Source organism: Orcinus orca, chromosome 6 (assembly GCF_937001465.1).
Source record: "Orcinus orca chromosome 6, mOrcOrc1.1, whole genome shotgun sequence".
Taxonomy (NCBI): domain Eukaryota; kingdom Metazoa; phylum Chordata; class Mammalia; order Artiodactyla; family Delphinidae; genus Orcinus; species Orcinus orca.
Genome location: NC_064564.1, coordinates 3846423 through 3861883, shown reverse-complemented (window position 1 = coordinate 3861883; position 15461 = coordinate 3846423).

Genomic DNA, 15461 nt, shown 5'->3' with positions numbered 1-15461 from the left:
GCTGCGTTTATGCCCCTGTACACACGCTTGATTCTCTTTCGGAGACATAGCAATCCATAGCTTTTAAGATACTTACTAGTCAAGTACATTCTTATGCGTTTAATATGGGGTGTTGAGTCCATTTCGTTGAGCAAGGAGTAGCTCTTGTCTATTCCATATTTGGCTTAAGGAACTTTATCTGTGCTCATTTCAATCTCTGGTTTTATGCAGCACCCCAACTCACCTTTCCCCTTAAGCAAGCATAAGTTGGTTTTCTACATTTGATACCCTGTTCTGTTTTGTAATTCAGTTCCTGTGTAGCCAAGTTTACATTCCGTGTATTAGTGATGTCTTATGATGTTTCTATTTCTGTGTGACTTATTTCAGTTAGAATCATCATACCTGAATCCACTCATTATGCTGCTACGGGCCTGATGACATAGATTTCATTGCTGAATGATATTGCATTGTACATAAGTACCAAAACTTCTTTATCCATTTTTCACTTTCTGCGATATTGAACTTGTACCATAAACGACGTTCTTGTAAACAGAGCCGTCACAAACTTTGGGGTGGCTGTGTCTTTTTTATTTTAATTTCCCTAAGCTATAGGACCATAAGTGGAAGTGTCCTAGGCTCTGTTGCTTTGTTTTTTAGATGTTTCAGGAAACACCATACACTTCTCCCCAGTGGCTGTTGGCAATTTACATCCCGCCCATCAGCATAACAAGGCTCCTAGTTCTCCATGGCCTGTCCTGCCTTTCTGGATTTTACACTTTTTTCAGATCGCCCTCTTGACCGGGGGGAAGTGAGACTTCATTGTAGTGCAGATTTCCTTTGCAAGCTTGCTTGGTTGGCCAAAAAGGGCGTATGCGTTTTTTCCTAAATATATTCAGGAAAAAACGCATACGCACTTTTTTGCCAAGTGCATCATTGTGGACGTTCTGCCTCTTTTCCTATGCTTTAAATGCAATTCCAGTCTACCTCCTGAAATCGGTTACCTGCAATTCTGCCCCGATTTCAAGTCCTCTTGGCAGCCTTACTTCAGTATATTTTTGGACGATAGCTGTCATTTATAACTCTGCAGGTTTGTGAATTACAGTGCCCCTGAGCTCCTTTCTTCAACTCGCTTTCTTGTGAGCTGGCCGCAACACCGCAGGATTGCTTCAGGCCCTAATCTGGTTCCGGCACGGCACGCTGAGCCTTTGGTTAATTCCTCTTCCTGGTGGGAAATGAGAGTTAAATTTGCCCGTCCAGACACCTGCAGCTAGTCTCTCATTGGTTCTTCCTATTCCTGTTCATCTTCCACAGAAATTGCAAACTGGGCCAAACAGGAGGTTAAACGCACTGACTCTCCAAGTCGCTAGAGTGTTAGTAAAGCATCTGGAATGTTGCACCCGAGTACCAGGGGACGAAAACTGAGACATATTTGGACACGTCTCCCGATCACACGGTTGATCATACTCTGGGTTCCACATGCATGTTTTAGCTGAAGGAAGAATTCCTTAAAACTGGAGAGTTGAGACCCGTGGAATGGGTACCATGCAATATGACTTCAAAGGGTCTTCATTTGCTCACCGAACCTCTCCAATCCTATCACTGCTGCGTTTATGCCCCTGTACACACGCTTGATTCTCTTTCAGAGACATAGCAATCCATAGGTTTTAAGATACTTACTAGTCAGGTACATTCTTAGGCGTTTAATATGGGGTGTTGAGTACATTTCGTTGAGCAAGGAGTAGCTCTTGTCTATTCCATATTTGGCTTAAGGAACTTTATCTGTGCTCATTTCAATCTCTGGTTTTATGCAGCACCCCAACTCACCTTTCCCCATAAGCAAGCATATGTTGGTTTTCTACATTTGAGACCCTGTTCTGATTTGTAATCCAGTTCCTGTGTAGCCAAGTTTACATTCCGTGTATTAGTGATGTCTTATGATGTTTCTATTTCTGTGTGACTTATTTCAGTTAGAATCATCATACCTGAATCCACTCATTATGCTGCTACGGGCCTGATGACATAGATTTCATTGCTGAGTGATATTGCATTGTACGTAAGTACCACAACTTCTTTATCCAGTGTTCACTTTCTGCGATATTGAACTTGTACCATCAACGAGGTTCTTGTAAACAGAGACGTCCCAAACATTGGGGTGGCTGTGTCTTTTTGATTTTAATTTCCCTAAGCTATAGGACCATAAGTGGAAGTGCCCTAGGCTCTGTTTCTTTGTTTTTAGATGTTTCAGGAAACAGCATACACTTCTCACGAGTGGCTGTTGGCAATTTACATCCCGCCCATCAGCATAACAAGGCTCCCAGTTCTCCATGGCCTGTCCTGCCTTTCTGGATTTTACACTTTTTTCAGATGGCCCTTTTGACCGGGGGAAGTGAGACTTCATTGTGGTGCAGATTTCCTTTGCAAGCTTGCTTGGTTGTCCAAAAAGTGCGTATGCGTTTTTTCCTGAATATATTCAGGAAAAAACGCATACGCTCTTTTTGTCCCAGTGCATCATTGTCGACGTTCTGCCTCTTTTCCTATGCTTTAAATGCAATTCCAGTCTACCTCCTGAAATCGGTTTCCTGCAATTCTGCCCCGCTTTCAAGTCCTCTTGGCAGCCTTACTTCAGTATATTTTTGGACGATATCTGTCAATTATAACTCTGCAGGTTTGTGAATTACAGTGCCCCTGAGCTCCTTTTTTCAACTCGCTTTCTTGTGAGCTGGCCGCAACACCGCAGGATTGCTTCAGGCCCTAATCTGGTTGTGGCACGGCACGCTGAGCCTTTGGTTAATTCCTCTTCCTGGTGGGAAATGAGAGTTAAATTTGCCCGTCCAGACACCTGCAGCTAGTCTCTCATTGGTTCTCTCTATTCCTTTTCATCTTCCGCAGAAATTGCAAACTGGGCCAAACAGGAGGTTAAAGGCACTGACTCTCCAAGTCGGGAGAGTGTTAGTAAAGCATCTGGAATGTTGCACCCGAGTACCAGGGGACGAAAACTGAGACATATTTGAACACGTCTCCCGATCACACGGTTGATCATACTCTGGGTTCCACATGCATGTTTTAGCTGAAGGAAGAATCCCTTAAACCTGGAGATTTGAGACCCGTGGAATGGGTACCGTGCAATATGACTTTAAAGGGTCTTCAGTTGCTCACCGAACCTCTCCAATCCTATCACTGCTGCGTTTATGCCCCTGTACACACGCTTGATTCTCTTTCGGAGACATAGCAATCCATAGGTTTTAAGATACTTACTAGTTAGGTACATTCTTAGGCGTTTAATATGGGGTGTTGAGTCCATTTCGTTGAGCAAGGAGTAGCTCTTGTCTATTCCATATTTGGCTTAAGGAACTTTATCTGTGCTCATTTCAATCTCTGGTTTTATGCAGCACCCCAACTCACCTTTCCCCTTAAGCAAGCATAAGTTTGTTTTCTACATTTGAGAACCTGTTCTGTTTTGTAATCCAGTTCCTTTGCAGCCAAGTTTACATTCCGTGTATTAGTGATATCTTATGATGTTTCTTTTTCTGTGTGACTTATTTCAGTTAGAATCATCATACCTGAATCCACTCATTATGCTGCTACGGGCCTGTTGACATAGATTTCATTGCTGAGTGATATTGCATTGTACGTAAGTACCACAAATTCTTTATCCATTTTTCACTTTCTGCGATATTGAACTTGTACCATAAACGAGGTTCTTGTTAACAGAGCCGTCCAAAACTTTGGGGTGGCTGTGTCTTTTTTATTTTAATTTCCCTAAGCTATAGGACCATAAGTGGAAGTGCCCTAGGCTCTGTTGCTCTGTTTTTTAGATGTTTCAGGAAACACCATACACTTCTCCCGAGTGGCTGTTGGCAATTTACATCCCGCCCATCAGCATAACAAGGCTCCCAGTTCTCCATGGCCTGTCCTGCCTTTCTGGATTTTACACTTTTTTCAGATGGCCCTTTTGACAGGGGGGAAGTGAGACTTCATTGTAGTGCAGATTTCCTTTGCAAGCTTGCTTGGTTGTCCAAAAAGGGCGTATGCGTTTTTTCCTGAATATATTCAGGAAAAAACGCATACGCCCTTTTTGGCCAAGTGCATCATTGTGGACGTTCTGCCTCTTTTCCTATGCTTTAAATGCAATTCCAGTCTACCTCCAGAAATCTGTTTCCTGCAATTCAGCCCCACTTTCAAGTCCTCTTGGCAGCCTTACTTCAGTATATTTTTGGACGATAGCTGTCACTTATAACTCTGCAGGTTTGTGAATTACAGTGCCCCTGAGCTCCTTTCTTCAACTCGCTTTCTTGTGAGCTGGCCGCAACACCGCCGGATTGCTTCAGGCCCTAATCTGGTTCCGGCACGGCATGCTGAGCCTTTGGTTAATTCCTCTTTCTGGTGGGAAATGAGAGGTAAATTTCCCCATCCAGACACCTCCAGCTAGTCTCTCATTGTTTCTCCCTATTCCTGTTCATCTTCCGCAGAAATTGCAAACTGGGCCAAACAGGAGGTTAAAGGCACTGACTCTCCAAGTCGGGAGAGTGTTAGTAAAGCATCTGGAATGTTGCACCCGAGTACCAGGGGACGAAAACTGAGACATATTTGAACACGTCTCCCGATCACACAGTTGATCATACTCTGGGTTCCACATGCATGTTTTAGCTGAAGGAAGAATCCCTTAAACCTGGAGTGTTGAGACCCGTGGAATGGGTACCATGCAATATGACTTCAAAGGGTCTTCATTTGCTCACCGAACCTCTCCAATCCTATCACTGCTGCGTTTATGCCCCTGTACACACGCTTGATTCTCTTTCGGAGACATAGCAATCCATAGGTTTTAAGATACTTACTAGTCAGGTACATTCTTAGGCGTATAATATGGGGTGTTGAGTCCATTTCGTTGAGCAAGGAGTTGCTCTTGTCTATTCCATATTTGGCTTCAGGAACTTTATCTGTGCTCATTTCACTCTCTGGTTTTATGCAGCACCCCAACTCACCTTTCCCCTTAAGCAAGCATAAGTTGGTTTTCTAAATTTGAGACACTGTTCTGTTTTGTAATCCAGTTCCTGTGTAGCCAAGTTTACATTCCGTGTATTAGTGATATCTTATGATGTTTCTTTTTCTGTGTGACTTATTTCAGTTAGAATCATCACACCTGAATCCACTCATTATGCTGCCACGGGCCTGATGACATAGATTTCATTGCTGAGTGATATTGCATTGTACGTAAGTACCACAACTTCTTTATCCATTTTTCACTTTCTGCGATATTGAACTTGTACCGTAAACGAGGTTCTTGTAAACAGAGCCGTCCCAAGATTTGGGGTGGCTGTGTCTTTTTGATTTTAATTTCCCTATGCTATAGGACCATAAGTGGAAGTCTCCTAGGCTCTGTTGCTTTGTTTTTTAGATGTTTCAGGAAACACCATACACTTCTCCCGAGTGGCTGTTGGCAATTTACATCCAGCCCATCAGCATAACAAGGCTCCCAGTTCTCCATGGCCTGTCCTGCCTTTCTGGATTTTACACTTTTTTCAGATGGCCTTTTTGACCGGGGGGAAGTGAGACTTCATTGTAGTGCAGATTTCCTTTGCAAGCTTGCTTGGTTGGCCAAAAAGGGCGTATGCGTTTTTTCGTGAATATGTTCAGGAAAAAACGCATACGCCCTTTTTGGCCAAGTGCATCATTGTGGACGTTCTGCCTCTTTTCCTATGCTTTCAATGCAATTCCAATCTACCTCCTGAAATAGGATTCCTGCAATTGTGCCCCGCTTTCAAGTCCTCTTGGCAGCATTACTTCAGTATATTTTTGGACGATAGCTGTCATTTATACCTCTGAAGGTTTGTGAATTACAGTGCCCCTGAGCTCCTTTCTTCAACTTGCTTTCTTGTAAGCTGGCCGCAACACTGCAGGATTGCTTCAGGCCCTAATCTGGTTCTGGCACGGCACGCTGAGCCTTTGGTTAATTCCTCTTCCTGGTGGGCAATGAGAGTTAAATTTGCCCGTCCAGACACCTCCAGCTAGTCTCTCATTGGTTCTCCCTTTTCCTGTTCATATTCCGCAGAAATTGCAAACTGGGCCAAGCAGGAGGTTAAAGGCACTGACTCTCCACGTCGGGAGAGTGTTAGTAAAGCATCTGGAATGTTGCACCCGAGGACCAGGGGACGAAAACTGAGACATATTTGAACACGTCTCCCGATCACACGGTTGATCATACTCTGGGTTGCACATGCATGTTTTAGGTGAAGGAAGAATCCCTTAAACCTGGAGAGTTGAGACCCGTGGAATGGGTACCATGCAATATGACTTCAAAGGGTCTTCATTTTCTCACCGCTCCATTCCAGACCTATCATTGCTGCGTTTATGCCCATGTACACACGCTTGATTCTCTTTCGGAGTCATAGCAATCCATAGGTTTTAAGATACTTACTAGTCAGGTACATACTTAGGCGTTTAATATGGGGTGTTGAGTGCATTTCTTTGAGCAAGGAGTAGCTCTTGTCTATTCCATATTTGGCTTAAGGAACTTTATCTGTGCTCATTTCAATCTCTGGTTTTATGCAGCACCGCAACTCAGCTTTCCCCTTAAGCAAGCATAAGTTGGTTTTCTAAATTTCAGACCCTGTTCTGTTTTGTAATTCAGTTCCTGTGTAGCCAAGTTTACATTCCGTGTATTAGTGATGTCTTATGATATTTCTATTTCTGTGTGACTTATTTCAGTTAGAAGCATCATACCTGAATCCACTCATTCTGCTGCTACGGGCCTGATGACATAGATTTCATTGCTGAGTGATATTGCATTGTACGTAAGTACCACAACTTCTTTATCCAGTTTTCACCTTCTGCGATATTGAACTTGTACCGTAAACGAGGTTCTTGTAAACAGAGCCGTCCCAAACTTTGGGGTGGCTGTGTCTTTTTGATTTTCATTTCCCTAAGCTATAGGACCATAAGTGGAAGTGCCCTAGGCTCTGTTGCTTTGTTTTTTAGATGTTTCAGGAAACACCATACACTTCTCCAGAGTGGCTGTTGGCAATTTACATCCCGCCCATCAGCATAACAAGGCTCCCAGTTCTCCATGGCCTGTCCTGCCTTTCTGGATTTTACACTTTTTTCAGATGGCCCTTTTGACCGGGGGGAAGTGAGACTTCATTGTAGTGCAGATTTCCTTTGCAAGCTTGCTTGGTTGGCCAAAAAGGGCGTATGCGTTTTTTCCTGAATATGTTCAGGAAAAAACGCATACGCCCTTTTTGGCCAAGTGCATCATTGTGCACGTTCTGCCTCTTTTCCTATGCTTTAAATGCAATTCCAGTCTACCTCCTGAAATCGGTTTCCTGCAATTGTGCCCCGCTTTCAAGTCCTCTTGGAATCCTTACTTCAGTATATTTTTGGACAATAGCTGTCGTTTATAACTCTTAATGTTTGTGAATTACAGTGCCCCTGAGCTCCTTTCTTCAACTCGCTTTCTTGTGAGATGGCCGCAACACCGCAGGATTGCTTCAGGTCCTAATCTGGTTCCGGCACGGCACGCTGAGCCTTTGGTGAATTCCTCTTCCTGGTGGGAAATGAGAGTTAAATTTGCCCGTCCAGACACCTCCAGCTAGTCTCTCATTGGTTCCCCCTATTCCTGTTCATCTTCCACAGAAATTGCAAACTGGGGCAAACAGGAGGTTAAAGGCACTGACTCTCCAAGTCGGGAGAGTGTTAGTAAAGCATCTGGAATGTTGCACCCGAGTACCAGGGGACGAAAAGTGAGACATATTTGAACACGTCTCCCGATCACACGGTTAATCATACTGGGGGTTCCACATGCATGTTTTAGCTGAAGGAAGAATACCTTAAACCTGGAGAGTTGAGACCCGTGGAATGGGTACCATGCAATATGACTTCAAAGGGTCTTCATTTGCTCACCGAACCTCTCCAATCCTATCACTGCTGCGTTTATGTCCCTGTACACACGCTTGATTCTCTTTCAGAGACATAGCAATCCATAGGTTTTAAGATATTTACTAGTCAGGTACATTCTTAGGCGTTTAATATGGGGTGTTGAGTCCACTTCGTTCAGCAAGGAGTAGCTCTTGTCTATTCCATATTTGGCTTAAGGAAATTTATCTGTGCTCATTTCAGTCTCTGGTTTTATGCAGCACCCCAACTCACCTTTCCCCTTAAGCAAGCATAAGTTGGTTTTCTACATTTGAGACCCTGTTCTGTTTTGTAATCCAGTTCCTATGTAGCCAAGTTTACATTCCGTGTATTAGTGATGTCTTATGATGTTTCTATTTCTGTGAGACTTATTTCAGTTAGAATCATCATACCTGAATGCACTCATTATGCTGCTACGGGCCTGATGACATAGATTTCATTGCTGAGTGATATTGCATTGTACGTCAGTACCACAACTTCTTTATCCAGTTTTCACTTTCTGCGATATTGAACTTGTACCGTAAACGAGGTTCTTGTAAACAGAGCCATCCCAAACTTTGGGGTGGCTGTGTCTTTTTGATTTTAATTTCCCTAAGCTATAGGACCATAAGTGGAAGTGCCCTAGGCTCTGTTGCTTTGTTTTTTAGATGTTTCAGGAAACACCATACACTTCTCCAGAGTGGCTGTTGGCAATTTACATCCCGCCCATCAGCATAACAAGGCTCCCAGTTCTCCATGGCCTGTCCTGCCTTTCTGGATGTTACACTTTTTGCAGATGGCCCTTTTCACCGGGGGGAAGTGAGACTTCAATTTACTGCAGATTTCCTTTGCAAGCTCGCTTGGTTGGCCAAAAAGGGCATATGCGTTTTTTCCTGAATATATTCAGGAAAAACGCATACGCCCTTTATGGCCAATTGCATCATTGTGGACGTTCTGCCTCTTTTCCTATGCTTTAAATGCAATTCCAGTGTACCTCCTGAAATCGGTTTCCTGCAATTCTGCTCCGCTTTCAAGTCCTCTTGGCAGCCTTACTTCAGTATATTTTTGGACGATAGCTGTCAATTATAAATCTGCAGGTTTGTGAATTACAGTGCCCCTGAGCTCCTTTCTTCAACTCGCTTTCTTGTGAGCTGGCCGCAACACCGCAGGATTGCTTCAGGCCCTAATCTCGTTCCGGCACGGCACGCTGAGCCTTTGGTTAATTCCTCTTCCTGGTGGGAAATGAGAGTTAAATTTGCCCGTCCAGACACCTGCAGCTAGTCTCTCATTGGTTCTCCCTATTCCTGTTCATCTTCCGAAGAAATTGCAAACTGGGCCAAACAGGAGGTTAAAGGCACTAACTCTCCAAATCGGGAGAGTGTTAGTAAAGCATCTGGAATATTGCACCCGAGTACCAGGGGACGAGAACTGAGACATATTTGAACACGTCTCCCAATCACACGGTTGATCATATTCTGGGTTCCACATGCATGTTTTAGCTGAAGGAAGAATCCCTTAAACCTGGAGAGTTGAGACCCGTGGAATGGGTACCATGCAATATGACTTCAAAGGGTCTTCATTTGCTCACCGAACCTCTCCAATCCTATCAGTGCTGCTGTTATGCCCCTGTACACACGCTTGATTCTCTTTCAGAGCCATAGTAATCCATAGGTTTTAAGATACTTACTAGTCAGGTACATTCTTAGGCGTTTAATATGGGGTGTTGAGTGCATTTCGTTGAGCAAGGTGTAGCTCTTGTCTATTCCATATTTGGCTTAAGGAACTTTATCTGTGCTCATTTCAATCTCTGCTTTTATGCAGCACCCCAACTCACCTTTCCCCTTCAGCAAGCATAAGTTGGTTTTCTAAATTTGAGACCCTGTTCTGTTTTGTAATTCAGTTCCTGTGTAGCCAAGATTACATTCCGTGTATTAGTGATATCTTATGATGTTTCTTTTTCTGTGTGACTTATTTCAGTTAGAATCATCATACCTGAATCCACTCATTATGCTGCTACGGACCTGATGACATAGATTTCATTGCTGAGTGATATGGCATTGTACGTAAGTACCACAACTTCTTTATCCATTTTTCACTTTCTGTGATATTGAACTTGTACCGTAAACGAGGTTCTTGTAAACAGAGCCGTCCCAAACTTTGGGGTGGCTGTGTCTTTTTGATTTTAATTTCCCTAAGCTATAGGACCATAAGTGGAAGTCTCCTAGGCTCTGTTGCTTTGTTTTTTAGATGTTTCAGGAAACACCATACACTTCTCCCGAGTGGCTGTTGGCAATTTACATCCCGCCCATCAGCATAACAAGGCTCCCAGTTCTCCATGGCCTGTCCTGCCTTTCTGGATTTTACACTTTTTTCAGATGGCCCTTTTGACCGGGGGGGAAGTGAGACTTCATTGTAGTGCAGATTTCCTTTGCAAGCTTGCTTGGTTGGCCAAAAAGGGCGTATGCGTTTTTTCCCTGAATATATTCAGGAAAAAACGCATACGACCTTTTTGACCAAGTGCATCATTTTGGACGTTCTGCCTCTTTTCCTATGCTTTAAATGCAATTCCAGTCTACCTCCTGAAATCGGTTTCCTGCAATTCTGCTCCGCTTTCAAGTCCTCTTGGCAGCCTTACTTCAGTATATTTTTGGACGATAGCTGTCGTTTATAACTCTGCAGGTTTGTGAATTACAGTGCCCCTGAGCTCCTTTCTTCAACTCGCTTTCTTCTGAGCTGGCCGCAACACCGCAGGATTGCTTCAGGCCCTAATCTGGTTCCGGCACGGCACGCTGAGCCTTTGGTTAATTCCTCTACCCGGTGGGAAATGAGAGTTAAATTTGCCCGTCCAGACACCTCCAGCTAGTCTCTCATTGGTTCTCCCTATTCCTGTTCATCTTCCGCAGAAATTGCAAACTGGGCCAAACAGGAGGTTAAAGGCACTGACTCTCCAAGTCGGGAGAGTGTTAGTAAAACATCTGGAATATTGCACCCGAATACCAGGGGACGAAAACTGAGACATATTTGAACACGTATCCCAATCACATGGTTGATCATACTCTGGGTTCCACATGCATGTTTTAGCTGAAGGAAGAATCCCTTAAACCTGGAGATTTGAGACCCGTGGAATGGGTACCATGCAATATGACTTCAAAGGGTCTTCATTTGCTCACCGAACCTCTCCAATCCTATCACTGCTGCCGTTATGCCCCTGTACACACGCTTGATTCTCTTTCAGAGCCATAGTAATCCATAGGTTTTAAGATACTTACTAGTCAGGTACATTCTTAGGCGTTTAATATGGGGTGTTGAGTCCATTTCGTTGAGCAAGGAGTAGCTCTTGTCTATTCCATATTTGGCTTAAGGAAATTTATCTGTGCTCATTTCAGTCTCTGGTTTTATGCAGCACCCCAACTCACCTTTCCCCTTAAGCAAGCATAAGTTGGTTTTCTACATTTGAGACCCTGTTCTGTTTTGTAATCCAGTTCCTGTGTAGTCAAGTTTACCTTCCGTGTATTAGTGATATCTTATGATGTTTCTTTTTCTGTGTGACTTATTTCAGTTAGAATCATCATACCTGAATCTACTCATTATGCTGCTATGGGCCTGATGACATAGATTTCATTGCTGAGTGATATTGCATTGTACGTAAGTACCACAACTTCTTTATCCATTTTTCACTTTCTGCGATATTGAACTTGTACCGTAAACGAGGTTCTTGTAAACAGAGCCGTCCCAAACTTTGGGGTGGCTGTGTCTTTTTTATTTTAATTTCCCTAAGCTATAGGACCATAAGTGGAAGTGCCCTAGGCTCTGTTGCTTTGTTTTTTAGATGTTTCAGGAAACACCATACACTTCTCCCGAGTGGCTGTTGGCAATTTACATCCCGCCCATCAGCATAACAAGGCTCCCAGTTCTCCATGGCCTGTCCTGCCTTTCTGGATTTTACACTTTTTTCAGATGGCTCTTTTGATCGGGGGGAAGTGAGACTTCATTGTAGTGCAGATTTCCTTTGCAAGCTTGCTTGGTTGGCCAAAAAGGGCATATGTTTTTTTTCCTGAATATATTCATGAAAAAACGCATATGCCCTTTTTGGCCAAGTGCATCATTGTCGACGTTCTGCCTCTTTTCCTATGCTTTAAATGCAATTCCAGTCTACCTCCTGAAATCGGTTTCCTGCAATTCTGCCTTGCTTTCAAAGCCTCTTCATAGCCTTACCTCAATATATTTTTTGAATATAGTTGGCCTTTGTAACTCTGCAGGTTTTTGAATTGCAGTGGCCCTTAGCTCCATTTTTCAGCTCTTATTTTTGTGATCTTGCCTCATAACCACAGGATTCCTTCAGGCCCTATTCTTCTTCTGGGGCACCTTGCTGTGCCTTTGGTTTATTCTTCTTACTGATGTGAAATTAGAGTGACATGTGCCCATTGAAACCGCTACAGCTAGTTTCTCACTGGTTCCCCCTATTCCCATTCATCCTCCACACTAACTGCAGACTGTGCGATACCAGAACTTAAAGGCATTGACTCTCCATGTGGGGATGTTTTTAGTAAAGCGGCTGGAATGTTGATCTGGAGTCCCAGGAGAGGAAAAATGAGGTGCATTTTAGAAACCTTTCCTGATCATATGGTATACCAGTCGCTGGGTTTCCCAAGCATGGTTTAGCTGTAGGAAGATTCCCTTCAACCTGGAGTGTTGGGACCGTTGGAATGAGTAGCATGAAGTATTGCATTAAACTTTTGGCAGTTGCTCACCAAAGCTCACCAATCCTCTCATCCCCAAGTGTCCAGCCTTATGTCTTATCCAGCTGTGGGTTTACATGTGGTCAATCCAGGTTGCATCACAGCCCCTGAGCAAATTTTGTAAGAATTTTTCTCTCTTTCATTGTTTCTGCGTTTTGTTTTTAAAATTTATTTCTATAATGGGGTTTAGCTCATTTTCACTGCTGTGTTTGTGCCGCTCTGCACACACTTGATTCCCTTATGGAGATATATCAATACATGGGTTTTAAGATTCTTATTACTCAGATATATTTCTCTGCGGTGTATAGGGTGTGTTGAGGCCAGTTCATTGAGCAAGGTGTAGATCTTGTCTAATATCTATTTGGTTTATTGAACGGTATCTGTGCTAATTTCAAACTCTGGTTTTATGCATCACCCCACCTCTCCTTTCCCCTTAAGCTGACATAAGTGTGTTTTCTAAATGTGAGACACTGTTCTGTTCTGTAATTCATTTCTTGTGCAGCCATATTTACCCTCCCTCTATAAGTGATATCTTATGATATGTTTCTTTTTCTGTTTGACTTATTTCAAGTAGTATTATCAGACCTAAATCCACTCTTTATCCTTCTACTAACCTTATTACATTGATTTCATGGTGAAGAGATATTCCATTGTACATAAGTACCACATCTTCTTTATCCATTGTTCTCTTTCCTGGGATATTTAAGGTGTACTGAAGTTGAGGTTCTTGTAAACAGAGTAGCCCTAAACTGTGGTGTGCTTGTGTCTTGTTGATTTTTAGACTTCCCTAGATATACTCCCATGATTGGAAGTGTCCTATGCTCTGTAGCTCTGTTTTTTAGATGATTTAGGCACCACCATACACTTCTCCAGAGTGGCTCTCGGCAGTTCACACACTGCCCATCAGCGTATAAAGGCTCCCTGTTCTCCATGGCCTGTCCTGCATTTCTGGTTTTTACAATTTTTTAGGATGGCCCTTTTGACCGGTGGGAAATGAGACTTCTTTGTTGTGCACATTTGCATTGCTTGCTTGCTTCGTTGCCCATAAAGTGCGTATGCGTTTTTTCCTGGATATAATCAGGAGAAAACGCATACGCCCCTTTGGGCCAACTGCATCATTGTCGAAATTCTGCCGCTTTTCATGTGCTTTAAAGACGAGTCCAATCTATCTCTTGAAATCTGTTTCCTACAATTCTGTCTTGCATTCAGATCCTCTTCTTTGCCTTACCTTAACATATTTTTGGACGTTAGTTTTCATTTATAACTCTGCAGGTTTGTGAATTGCAGTGACCCTGAGCTCCATTTTTTAAGTTGCTCTTTTGTGAGCTGGCCTCAAACCCGCAGGATTGCTTCAGGCCCTATTTTGGCTCTGGCGAGGCGGGCTGCGCCTTTTTTCAATTCTTATTCTTAATGGGAAATTAGAGTGATATGTGCCCGTCCAAACCCCTACAACTATTCTCTCATTGGTTCCCCCTCTTCCCGTTCATCCTCCTCACAATTTGCAAAATGTGTGAAACAGAAGTTGAAATGTGCTGATTCTCCAAGTGGGGAGATTCTAAGTAACGTGGCTGGAATGGTGAACAGGAGCACCAGGAGAGGATAAATGAGCTGCATTTTAGACACATCTCCCGATCACATGGTGTACAGTCCTCTGGGTTTTCCATGCATGTTTTAGCTGTAGGAAGATCCCTTGAACCTGCAGATTTGGGACCCATTGAATGGGTACCAGGTAGTATTACTTTTAAAGGTGTACATTTCCTCACCCAACCTCACATTTCTCTTAGTGCAAACAGTTTCCAGCCTTATGTCTCATCCTGCTGTGGGTCTAGATGTGTTCAATCCATGTTGCATCACCGTCCCAGAGGAAAAGTTGTAAGAGGTTTTCTCTGTCTCTCTGTCGTTTATTTTTTTCAATTTATTACTATATTGGTTACAGCTGATTTTCAAAGCTCTGTTTCTTGCTGCTGTACATCCACTTGATTCACGTACAGAGAGACATCAGTAAATTCTTTTTCAGATTCTTACCAGTCGTATATATTCTTTTCCGGTGACTTGAGTGTGCTGAGTGCAGTTCTTTCAGCTACCGTGTAGGCCTTGTTGATTATCAGTTTGGTATTTGGAATGGTATCTTTGCTAATTTCAACCTCCTGGATGATGCCTCACCCCTCCCCACCTTTCCCGTTTAGCAGCCTTATGCGTGTTTTCTACATATTTGACTATGTTTTTGTTTTGTAATTTATTTCATGTGTAGCCATTTTGGATTCCACCTTTAAGTGATATCTTATGATATGTGTCTTTTTCTTTTTGAATTATGTCACTTAGAATGATCATACGTAACTCCTCCGGAGTTGTTACAACTGGCCATATTTCATTGATTTCCAGGCTGAATAATATTCCACTCTACCTAAGTACCACATCTCTATCCATTTTTTCTCTCCAGAGACATTTAAGTTATATCCTAGTCGAGGATCTTTTAAACAGAGAGGGGGTAAACATTAGGGTGCCTGTGTCCTCTCGATTTTTGTTTTTCCCAAGATATACGCCCATGAGTGCAAGTGCCCTATGCTCTGTAGCTCATTTTTTAGATGCTTTAGTAAACACAATACACTTCTCCAGAATGGCCGTTGGCAATATACATTTCCACTATAAGTCTCACAGGGCTCCCTCTTCTCCTTGCCCTGTCCTGCATTTCTGTTGTTTACGCTTTATGAGGATGGCTCTTCTGACTGATGCGAAGTGATATCTTTTGTAGTATTGACTTCCAGTGCCCACCTGTTTGGTTGGCTAAAAAAGTGTATGCCCTTTTCTTGAATATATACAGAAAAAAACGCATACACCCTTTGTGGCCAACTGCAA